Source organism: Magnolia sinica, chromosome 9 (genome assembly GCF_029962835.1).
Source record: "Magnolia sinica isolate HGM2019 chromosome 9, MsV1, whole genome shotgun sequence".
Classification (NCBI taxonomy): Eukaryota; Viridiplantae; Streptophyta; class Magnoliopsida; order Magnoliales; family Magnoliaceae; genus Magnolia; species Magnolia sinica.
The window spans coordinates 52,105,054-52,116,264 of NC_080581.1; positions in this window are offsets into that span (position 1 = coordinate 52,105,054).

Below are 11,211 nucleotides of genomic sequence, written 5' to 3' on the forward strand. Positions count from 1 at the left end.
TATGCAAATGTGGTGAATGCTTGTAATAGATAGCTCTATTGTTTCTTGCTTGGTTTGAGATCTTGATCCTTACGATTGTTCATGAAATAAGGTTGTCCTGCCTAAATTTCGTTTTGGGTGTAGGTTGTCCTACGAACAAAGTTTGAATCAATTTTTCAATATTAGTGAGAGTCTATTTCCTGATTTTTTTATTATTTCAGTAAATTATATTTTATATTTTATTTGACATAGTCCTATTCACCGCCCCTCTAGGACTATTAAGCTCGCCCTTTTCAAGTGGTATCAGAGCTAAGTTGCTCATTTTTTTGATTAATTTCCTTGAGTTAAAAGATCTAGAGCTTTCATTATGTCAAATTTTGATAGCTTGTCTATTACCAGGCCACCACCTTTTAATGGCTCTAACTATGCATACTGGAAAGCCATAATGAGAATTTTTCTAAGATCATTAGATGAAAGCATGTGGCAAGCCACTGTAACCAAATGGAAACCTCCTATGTCTGAAGTATTAGGCAGTGATGAAACTAAATCTATGAAAGAAACAACATTCTATTTATGGACTACACCTCAGAAAAGCGTAAGTAGTACAAATGCTAAGGCCTTAAATGCCATAACTTGTGCTCTATCACCTGATGAATTCAAGAGAATTATTTCATGTGATACAGACAAACAAGCCTGAGATATTCTTGAAATGACACATGAAGGAACTTTTATAGTTAAGAAATCAAAAGTTTAAATCCTCACTATAAAATTTGAGGAAATTCGTATGGAAGAAAATGAAACTTTCATGGTGTGAGACCCGTATCCTAGCCCGTACTATTTCATACGCCTCCGCGGTCCCCCCCGGTCGAATTTTAGTGACCCGCGATCTGTTATTGTCATTTGTATGTGATCCTGAGATGTGTCCCGTATATTAGAGTTGGCTCGACTCAAAACTTGTACCCTTGTGACTGCGCTGTCGCCCGGGTTAGGTGATGTGGGCCCGCATTTAGTTTGAGAAAAACGCCACGGATTGCAAATATCAAAAAAATCTATACGACACATCACATCAATTCATCAATCAAATATCAAGTACAACACCCATCCCCAAGTACAACCACCCTCCCCAAAGTTAACTCTCTCCCTTACAACCAAGTACACTCATCCATCACTCACCATCCCTCTCTCCCATCACTTCTCTCCCATCATCTCTCATTCTCCAAGCAACCCACATCCAAGCAAGCTTCATGAGAGAGCTTTGTGTGACCTACTTCCTACCTCCCATCCCCACCATCCAAATTCCATCTCGACGATTGAATCATACCCCTTGGAGCTCTAGATCGCAATGGCAGAAGAAGGAAGAGGAGATCAAAGGTGGGTAATTTTATTATTTAGTTTCGTGATTTGAGGGCCCACATATGTGGGACCCATCTTGATGTATGCATTGTATAGGGAGGGCCCATAGTGGCGAGGTCCCTCCCGTTCTCACACATATATATATATATATATTTCTCTCTCTCACTCTCTCTCTCTCTCTCCTTCCTTGTTGATGTGGCCCACCTATTTTGTGCATGTATGATTCAGACCATCCAGCCATTGGGCTAGCTCCGCTGCCTGATCTGGATGAAGGGGAATCACAAATATCAGCTTAACCCCATCTTAGGAGGGCCACCGGGTGGACCCACCATGTTGTATGTATTTTATCAATGTCATCCATCTGTTTTATCCGGGCCGTCTAACGGGCCTGGACGATGGGAAACCACAAATATCCACTTGATCCAAAACTGTTGGTGGGTCCCACACATGTGGACCCACCTCATGCATGTATGCCACATCTGGGTCATCCATCTGTTGGATGGTCAGCAACCTACAACTACTGAACTGACACAGCAAGGGTTGTCGGGCCACCATGATGTATGTATTGTATACATACCATCCATTCATTTTTCATGTGATGGGGGACCCACCCACATGTGTGGGGTGGGACCCCTTAATGTATGCATGTTATATCCACACCGTCCATCTGTTCCTAGATGGCGGGCCCTATTAAGATGTATGTATTTTACCCTAGCCGTCCACCTCCAGCCACATGGAGATCCCAGCAGCTGGACGCTACCCCATTTCATATATATATATATATATATAATATTATACTATATTTGGTGAGACCCACTGTTAGGACAGATGGCTAGTGTATTTGCTGGTGTGGGACGTCAGCAAGTCCCGTGGACACCACCATGATATATTTGATATTCCACACCATCCATTGTCTGGATGGTGGACACCACCAGTAATGTATTTATTTCATCCACACCGTCCAGACTGTCTGGATGCTGCTGGATAATGTTTGGACAGTGTCATGAACCCCACTTCGATGGATGTTCCATATCCACACCACCCACAATGTTTAGTCAGTGCTAGACAATGTTTGGATAGTGCCGATTTACATGGATAATGTTTGGATGGTGCTGATTTGCTTGGATAATGTTTGGACAGTGCTGATCATCATTAGTGGGCCATGTGCCCCATGGAATGATAGTGTATAGTGATACACATGTTACACCTACAACTATTGAAATGATTTTTGGTGTGGTCCAAGCCCAATTTAATGGCCCATTGGTGCGTCCCATTGATGTGGCCTACTTGATGCATATGATGGCCCATGGGTCGTAGCCCATTAAGATGTATTTTCGGCCCATATGTCATGGCCCATGTACTGTGGCCCATTGTGACGTATTTTAACCCATTTGAGCGGCCCATAGTGATGTGTATTAGGTCCATTTGAGCAGCCCATAGTGATGTGTATTAGGCCCATTTGAGCGGCCCATAGTGATGTGTATTGGGCCCATGTGATGCGGCCCATATTGATGTGTGTTAGGCCCATGTGATGTAGCCCATAGTGATGTGTATTAGGCCCAGGTATGTGGCCCACCTATGAAGTATATTTGAGGCCCACTTACGATGTATTCGAGGCCCATGGGCGAGGCCCAATGTGATGTATTTGAGGCCCATGTGTAAGGCCTGATGTGATGTATATGTGGCCCCATTGAGATTGTATGTGGCCCATCGTGATTATATGTGGCCCATTGTGATTGTATGGGGCCCGTTGTGATGTATTTGTGGCCGTTGATGAGGCCCGATATGATGTATTTAAGGCCCATGGTGATATATATTAGGCACTTATGTGAGGCTATGGGCCCACTATATGTTTGGCTTTGGCTCTATGTGGGCCACTCCTTTGGAGCAATGTTGGTTAAATGCCAACATTATGACCTCCCCTTAGGCCCTTTGATAGGCCAATTATCGATGCCGATTTGTCAAGGCCGATTTTGATTGTCGAGGCCGATTCTGATTATTGAGACCGATTATCGAGGTCGATTGTCAAGGCCGATTCCGATTGTTGAGACCATTATCGAGGCCAATTTCGATTATTGAGACCGATTATTGAAGCCGATTGTCGAGGCCGATTTCGATTGTTGAGACTAATTATCGAGGTCGATTCTGATTGTTGAGGCTGATTCCGATTATCGAGGCCGATTGTCGAGGCTAATTTTGATTATTGAGGCCGATTCCGATTGTTGAGATCGATTATTGAGGCCGATTCCGATTGTTGAGGCCGATTATCGAGGTAGGACGATTATCAAGGTAGGACGATTACTGATGCTGATTATCAAGGCCGATTGTCGATATCGATTATGAGTATGTGACAGCATAACATCATGATACATACACATACGCATCATCTGCGTGTTTGTTATGAGTTGTGGTTGACCATTGCATATGTCATTGGGCAGGTTGTTATGAGACTCCCTCATAAGCGGAGGTTATCTCACATGAACGCACGATATGCGCAGGATTAATACATGACTGGATTGTATGACTCATGCATCTTACATTGTGTGTTGTGATTACTGTACGCCCTAGTGACATCAGGGCCGTAACCTCCACAGGCATATCGTAGATGGCCAAATGGGACACTAGAAATCTGTTACTAGCATCGGGCCGCCATAGATTGCCATGGGTGAAAATCCTTAAACCCTCTTGGTAATAGAGGATGCCCCAACATCTAGACCGAGTGGATATATATGAATGCATAAGGGCCGTATACTAGTAGGCCATGTCTCCTACTGTGTCGTGGTCGGTTGGGAGGGGGTATGACCTTAGCCACCTGAGTGAGGGGGCAATATCTAGGTTGAGTTTGACCAGCTTAGGGAATGGGTCTGCTATCGACGAGCCGGGCTTGATATTGGCAGGCAGATAGTGAGGTCTCTTCCACTCACCCAGTTGTGCGCTCGGATAAGGGCGGCATGCTTGCGTAGAGTGTAATCGACCCCAATGATGATTCCAGAGATGTACAGTACTGATATGTGGATTTATTGAGCAGGAGTTGTATATTCAATATTATACTCATTCATTCATTCACTATCCACTCGGGCTGGTGGTGCGCAACTAATTGTTGTGTACCTTCGCAATGGTTAAAATTTTGGTTGGAGCATGCGACTAACCTGAGATCAGGAATCTACTACATTGAGTTTGGCTATCCAAATTTAGGTATGGGACTAGTTTGGATAAAAGTCCCTTGTGATGGACCCTATAGCCTGCGTAACTCCGTATTATCATCCTGACTTCACTCCAACGTGGTTATTTCATTCGCATCGCATATTGCATTGCATCTACAGCATTTAGTATTTTCGGTTGCTATGTTTATGTATTGATATGACCGTTAACATTCATACCACGCATCGCATAGCCTTAGCATGGCTGATGACACTCATGGACATACCAGTGTATTTTCGCTTACTCTGATATTGTATGATTCATGATCTTGTCAGTATTTCTGTTTATTTCGATATTGTATGATTTATGGCATTGTATTGCATACTTGACACTTATCTTATGCACACACTTACACTACCCTCTAAGCTTTCTATAAGCTTATGCATGATAGATGCGTGCAGGTGGCATTAGGTTGCAGTGGTGTTGAGCTTGGAGTGTGCAGCTGTCTTCTGGAGCTTTGATTTTATTTTGACATATGTATTTCTTTTTCAGCATTGTATTTAAAGTTTATATTAGTGGATATGTGATGATGATGATGCTTTGGTGATTTAGGTAAACTTGTGGTTATGCTTCTTACAAGAAAAATATATGTTGAAAAAACCTCCTTGTAGGATCCTAGGATCGGAACCTGGCATATGGGCGTTGGGAGCCTAGAATGGGGTACTACAAAGGCTGTTGACACCAGATTCGGTGATTGGGATTCCTGTGAGTCCGATTTTCAAGTTTGAGGCGTGACACATGGACTTCTATATGAAACTAAATGATATAGTAAATTCCATGTGGGGTCTAGAGATGGAATCCCAGAAAACAAGGTCTGTGCAAAAATATTGCGATCTCTTCTTGGGAGATTTAATTCTAAAGTAAATGCCATTTAGGAATTAAGAGATACTGATCAAATGAAGGTTGAGAAGTTGGTTCTCTCTAAACGTATGAGTTAAATTTTAAAGCTCCCAAAGGTAAGTCCATAGCTCTTAAATCATCTAAATTTGTTTCAAAAGAAAATTGTATTAATTCTGATATTGAAGATACAAAAGATGATATGTCTTTACTTGCTAAGAAATTTTACAGAATTTTCTGAAGTAAGAAAAGATTAGATTTTCAAAAACCATCTGACAAAAGAAAAGAAAATTCTAAATCTTGAAAATCCGTAAAGGATAGTCAATGTTTCAACTGTCATGAATACAGGCACTTGGTGAATAAATATCCTAAAAGGGATAAGTCAAAAAGAAAAGGCATGTTACCTACTTAGGATGAATCATCCAGCTCTGAAAGTTCTTCTGAGTCTGATGAATCAGAACAAGAAAATTCAAATGATGTAAAAGCCTAATAACTATAGCTAGAGTCACCTCCTCTAATAGTTGTAACTTATCTGATTATGAAAATCTTAGGAGTGACCCTGAAAATGGAAATGAAGATGATCTTCAAGACGCCTACAATGCCCTATATAGGGAAAGTTGCAAAATTACTGTCAAACTGAAAATTCAAGAAAAAAATATATCTTAAATTAAAAGAAGAACTTGAAAACAATGTTTTAAAAAAAATCTCATCTTTCAAATTATTTTGAAAAAATAAAATAGACTTAAATTTCAAAACCTGAGAGTTAGAAAAACTCAGAATTGAAAATGAGAATCTAAAACTTAAAGTTTCTTCTCTTTTAAGTTCTAAGGATACTTAGAGCTATGCCCACGGAGACCCAAAGCTGGAAAAATATTAACCTCTTCCAGAAAATGTGGTGACAAATCAAGTCTAGGCTATATTAAAGATAGTTCTCTGAAAAACAAATATGCATCTCCTATATTCATAAAAGGAGAAACCTCAAACTCAAAAGGTAAGAATTTGAAAAACTAAGGTCAAAATGATTTCAAAAATCCAAAATCTTTTCAAGTTTTTAAGATTAATTCTAATGCCATCAGCTATTGAAATAAAAAATATAACTAACCTCCTTTAGCTGAAAAAACAGTGGACTTACTCAAAGAGCTTCCAAAATCTAACTCAGATGAAATCAGAGTTAATAGAAAAGGGAGAAATTCCAACTCCCTAGAACAAAGAAAAACTAATGGAACTCCTAAACCTATAACCATAATGAAATGGGTTCCAAAGGTTACATTCCTTGTTGCCCACACAACCTTCAAAGACACCGGCCAATCAAAATGGTACCTAGATAGTGGATGTTCAAGACATATGACAGGTGACAAAGAAAGATTCACTAACTTCAAGGAACTAAATGACAGATCAATTACTTTCAGTGATGGAAGCAACTCCAGAATCATAGGCCAATGTACTGTTCAACTCTCTAATCTTCCTCCATTTGAGAATGTTTTGTATGTTAAAGGTCTTAAACATAATCTCCTAAGTATTTCTCAAATCTGTGATAACAAAAACAGTGAAAAATTTACAAATCGCGGATGTGAGATTTCAAATGAGAAGGGATGTGTAATATTAAATGGTCGTAGGACTTCTGAAAATTACTATATCATTAATGACTCATGCTCTTCTAATTTTTCATGTTACATGGTTTAAATAGACGAAATAGAATTATAGCATAAATGTCTTGGACATGTTAACTTTAGAAATCTTTATGGATTGAGTAAAAGAGATCTTCTTCGTAGCTTACCCAAATTGACAAAGATAGAAAAGATTTGTGGCACATGTCAAATTGGCAAGCAAATCAGGAGTAGTCATAAGAAAGTAAACTCCTTAGCCACAACCAAACCTCTTGAACTACTCCATATGGATTTGGTTGGACCAAAGAGAATAGAGAGTAGAAGTGGAAAGAAGTATTTTCTAGTTATCGTTGATGATTTTACCAGATATACTTGGATAGCTTTCTTGAGAGAGAAATCAGAGACCCTTGATGAAGTCAGAAGAATTTTAAAATGAATTCAGATTGAAAAAGAAGTACATGTGATCAAAATCAAAAGTGATCATGGTACTGAGTTTGAAAATAGCAGTTTTGAAAAGTATTGTACAAACCATGGTATATCACATGAGTTCTCTACTCCTAAAACACCTCAACAAAATAAAATTGTTGAAAGAAAAAATAGGGTGTTACAGGAAATGACCAATGTTATGCTGAATAACATGAATTTACCGAAAAACTTATAGACTGAAGCTGTTAATAATGCGTGCTATGTTATAAATCATGTGTATATTAGAAAAGCAAAAGATAAAACAACCTATAAGTTATGGTTTAATAAGAAGCCAATAGTTAAATACTCTCGAATTTTGGAAGTAAATGTTTCATTTTACATGACCGAAAAATTTTGAAAAAGTTAGAAGCCAAGAGTGATGACGGAATATTCTTGGGTTATGCTCTAAATAGTTGAGCATATCGTGTTCTTAACAAAAGAACAAGAGTGATTCAGAAATCTATTAACGTTGTAATTGACGATCACCTAATCACACCCACACCAAGTCAAGATGATGACGAAGTCAATATTATAGATAAACTTGACTCTTCATCTAAATCAGATGATATTGAATTAAGATTAGTCAAAGACCATCCGTCTGATCAGATATTGGGGAACCCTCGTACTGGTATTTAGACAAGAAAACAATTAGAGAACATCTGTAATTACGTCTGCCTTACTTCTCAAATTGAATTGGCTAATATAAAAGAAGCACTTGCCGATGAAAAATGGATATTGGCTATGCAAGAAGAGTTAAATCAATTCATCAGAAATGATGTTTGGTATTTGGTTCCTAGACCATCTGATAAACATATAATTGGAACCAAATGAATTTTTAAAAATAAATCTGATGAAATGGAAAATATCATTAAAAACAAGGCATGACTGGTTGTACAAGGCTATATTCAGATAGAAGGAATTGACTATGATGAAGCCTTTGCACTAGTTACATGCCTTGACTCTATTAGATTGTTTATTTTAATTGCTTGCTATAAGAAATTCAAAATATATCAAATAGTTGTTAAAAGTGCATTTTTAAATAGTGATTTACATGAAAAGTATATGTTGAACAACCTACGGATTTTGAAGACCCAAAACTTTCAAATCATGTATATCGTCTTAAAAAGGCACTTTATGGTATAAAACAAGCTCCCAGGGCATGGTATAAAAAGTTGACTAAATTCTACTTAGTCACAACTTTATCATGGGAAGCATTGATAAAACATTATTTGTCAAAAAATATAATGAACATATATTGATTGTACAGATCTACATTGATAATATTATTTATGGATCTACAAGCATTAACTTATCTATTAAGTTTGCAGATCTGATGAAATCCAAGTTTGAAATGAGTATGGTTGGAGAATTGAATTACTTTCTTAGATTACAAGTAAAACAATAGGAAGATGGTATTTTCACTTCTCAAACCAAATATACTTTAAATTTAGGACGTTACAAGATGGTATCAGAGCATGATTTGGATTAAACTGGACCTGGGTTATAGGTAACATGACGCACTCTGACGCACTTTGACATAGGAAGGGGGCGATGGAATTTAGAGACAATGTTAGTATCCCAAAGTTTCACCAACGAGCACGATTGACTATTGTAGTGTAGCCCGTACGTGTCGTAGATCATGTGAATTGGTCTCAGTCACCTTTAGGCTGTCAATCGACGGGTTTGAACTATTAGTCGACAAATTTTAAACATGAAATAGGTCCAAATGGCGTGAATATCCCCGCATAGGATTGAGAAAATGGATCCTACGGGCCTTGGGACCTAAATCCCAAAATTTGCTTGGACTCAGGGGGCCCCACGTGTCAAAACGGCACCCCGGGAGGGGGTGATCACCACCCCAGGGCGAAGCCACCACCGGACACCCCAGAGGGGCGTGGCGGCACCACCCGCCTCCACAACAGGGTGCGGTGGCACCGCGGCAGCAGCAGCGCACCACCGCCGGCCAACCCACGTGGGGCCTCTCACACGTGTGGGACCTCCCACTTGACCCCCTCTTTGCCCCCTTTGCCCATTTCACCCTACTTTCACTCCTCCAACACCCCTAAACCCACTAACAACTCTCATTCTCTCTCAAATCATCTTCCCTATACACTCACATCTCCCATTTCTTCCATATCCTACACTAATCTACCACCATTTCCCTAAAACTATCCCTTACAACTCTCCATCTCCATTAGCTCACCTATTTGAGCACAAAAACCCTCTTTTTGTGTCTCATAACTTCCATATCCTCAAATTCACTTCATTCTCAAGCTTTTCCACCTCAATGGCTCTCTTTGAGCTCATCACCACCATTTTCTCTATCTCGACATTCCTTTCCCTTATGGGAAAGAAGAGAGCGGCCCCGGATGAGGCCAGGCCTAGCTGTCCAAGCCGTTTTAGGAAGAAGACGAGTGTCGAGACATGTGCAAGCGCCGAGTGAAGGTCAAAATGAGATCTTGACCCTCAAATTTCGTTAGAACGGTCTCTACCAATGGGCGAGACCAAACACTATAGTTTAGTCCATAAACAATGACCATCAAATGTTGGGACATTTAGAGTTTTGGGCCCTAGAGTTGGTACTCCTAGATTTAAAAAATTCTGACAGTATAGGAAATCTAATAAATTAATAATGTGAACCCTAGGACCTCCTTAGCTAGTATGGTCATGTGTGAAGTGCTCAAGCGTAGTTAAATTCAAGTTCAGGCAACTCAATTCCAATCAGACAATTTTGACCCTAAGCGATAAAATAATTTCTTATATTAGAAAAGGTGTGAAATCATCTAGCGTATGAACGTAGACTTTGGATTACAACTATTGGATTACCGCTACTTTTAAATTAAGACTACGCTACTGGTTATACTATGGAACGTAAAAGACTAAGTATGCTAAGATAATTAAAAGACAGACTTAGTTGGCTTGATTAGGTTGGATTGAAACCTCATTCCTTCGTTGGATCCCCTCGATACTTATAGGCTTCTTTAATAACTCTTAGGAAGGTTGTTTTGACTTAAAAACTATTCACACTCAGAGAAAACTTATATATCCCTCTGATTGAACATTAGGTCAAATCAACACACCTCTTAGATTGCCTTCCCAAGGGCTTATTACAATCGGGAACACTGAGTAGAGAAACTATATATAAGTGAAGTATTCGCGGTTTGAAGAGAATTCTCAATCCTGGTAGTTACCAATGAACTCAATGCTCTGATCAAGCAGAAGATTGAGATCAATTAGGATTAAGAACTGATACAACAAATTTTGTGTCATAGCTAGGCAGAAGGTTTATGTATCCGACTCAAATCTACTACACAACCTTCCTTTCGTGTTGGCCCGACCACTTACAACTAAGAGTTTATTACTTTGCCCTTGAGAAGTGTTAAGAACATATAGCCAATAGGGATATTATTTAGCCCAAGAATATTCTCAAATGGGCAACAGACAGTTAGGAATTAGGTCCCAAATTACAGACCATTCTGGCATACATATTGTACATATGAGCTTAGAAAGATAGTCTGCCTGTTAACCTATCTTGTCCAACTTCAGTATGCACTAATAATGTATAGATTATCTTATAGTATTAAACTGGACATGATTAAAGGGGGTAAGTCAGGACCGTGGCAAAAGTCCTTCTTTGATAGAATTAAGCATCTTGCCACAAACTCACACCTATCCCTGGAATCAACCATAACACCCATTATTTTTAACTCCTTTTTATGACCATAGGTATCAATGCCATAGTACACATCATCGATGAAAGGAAGACCAA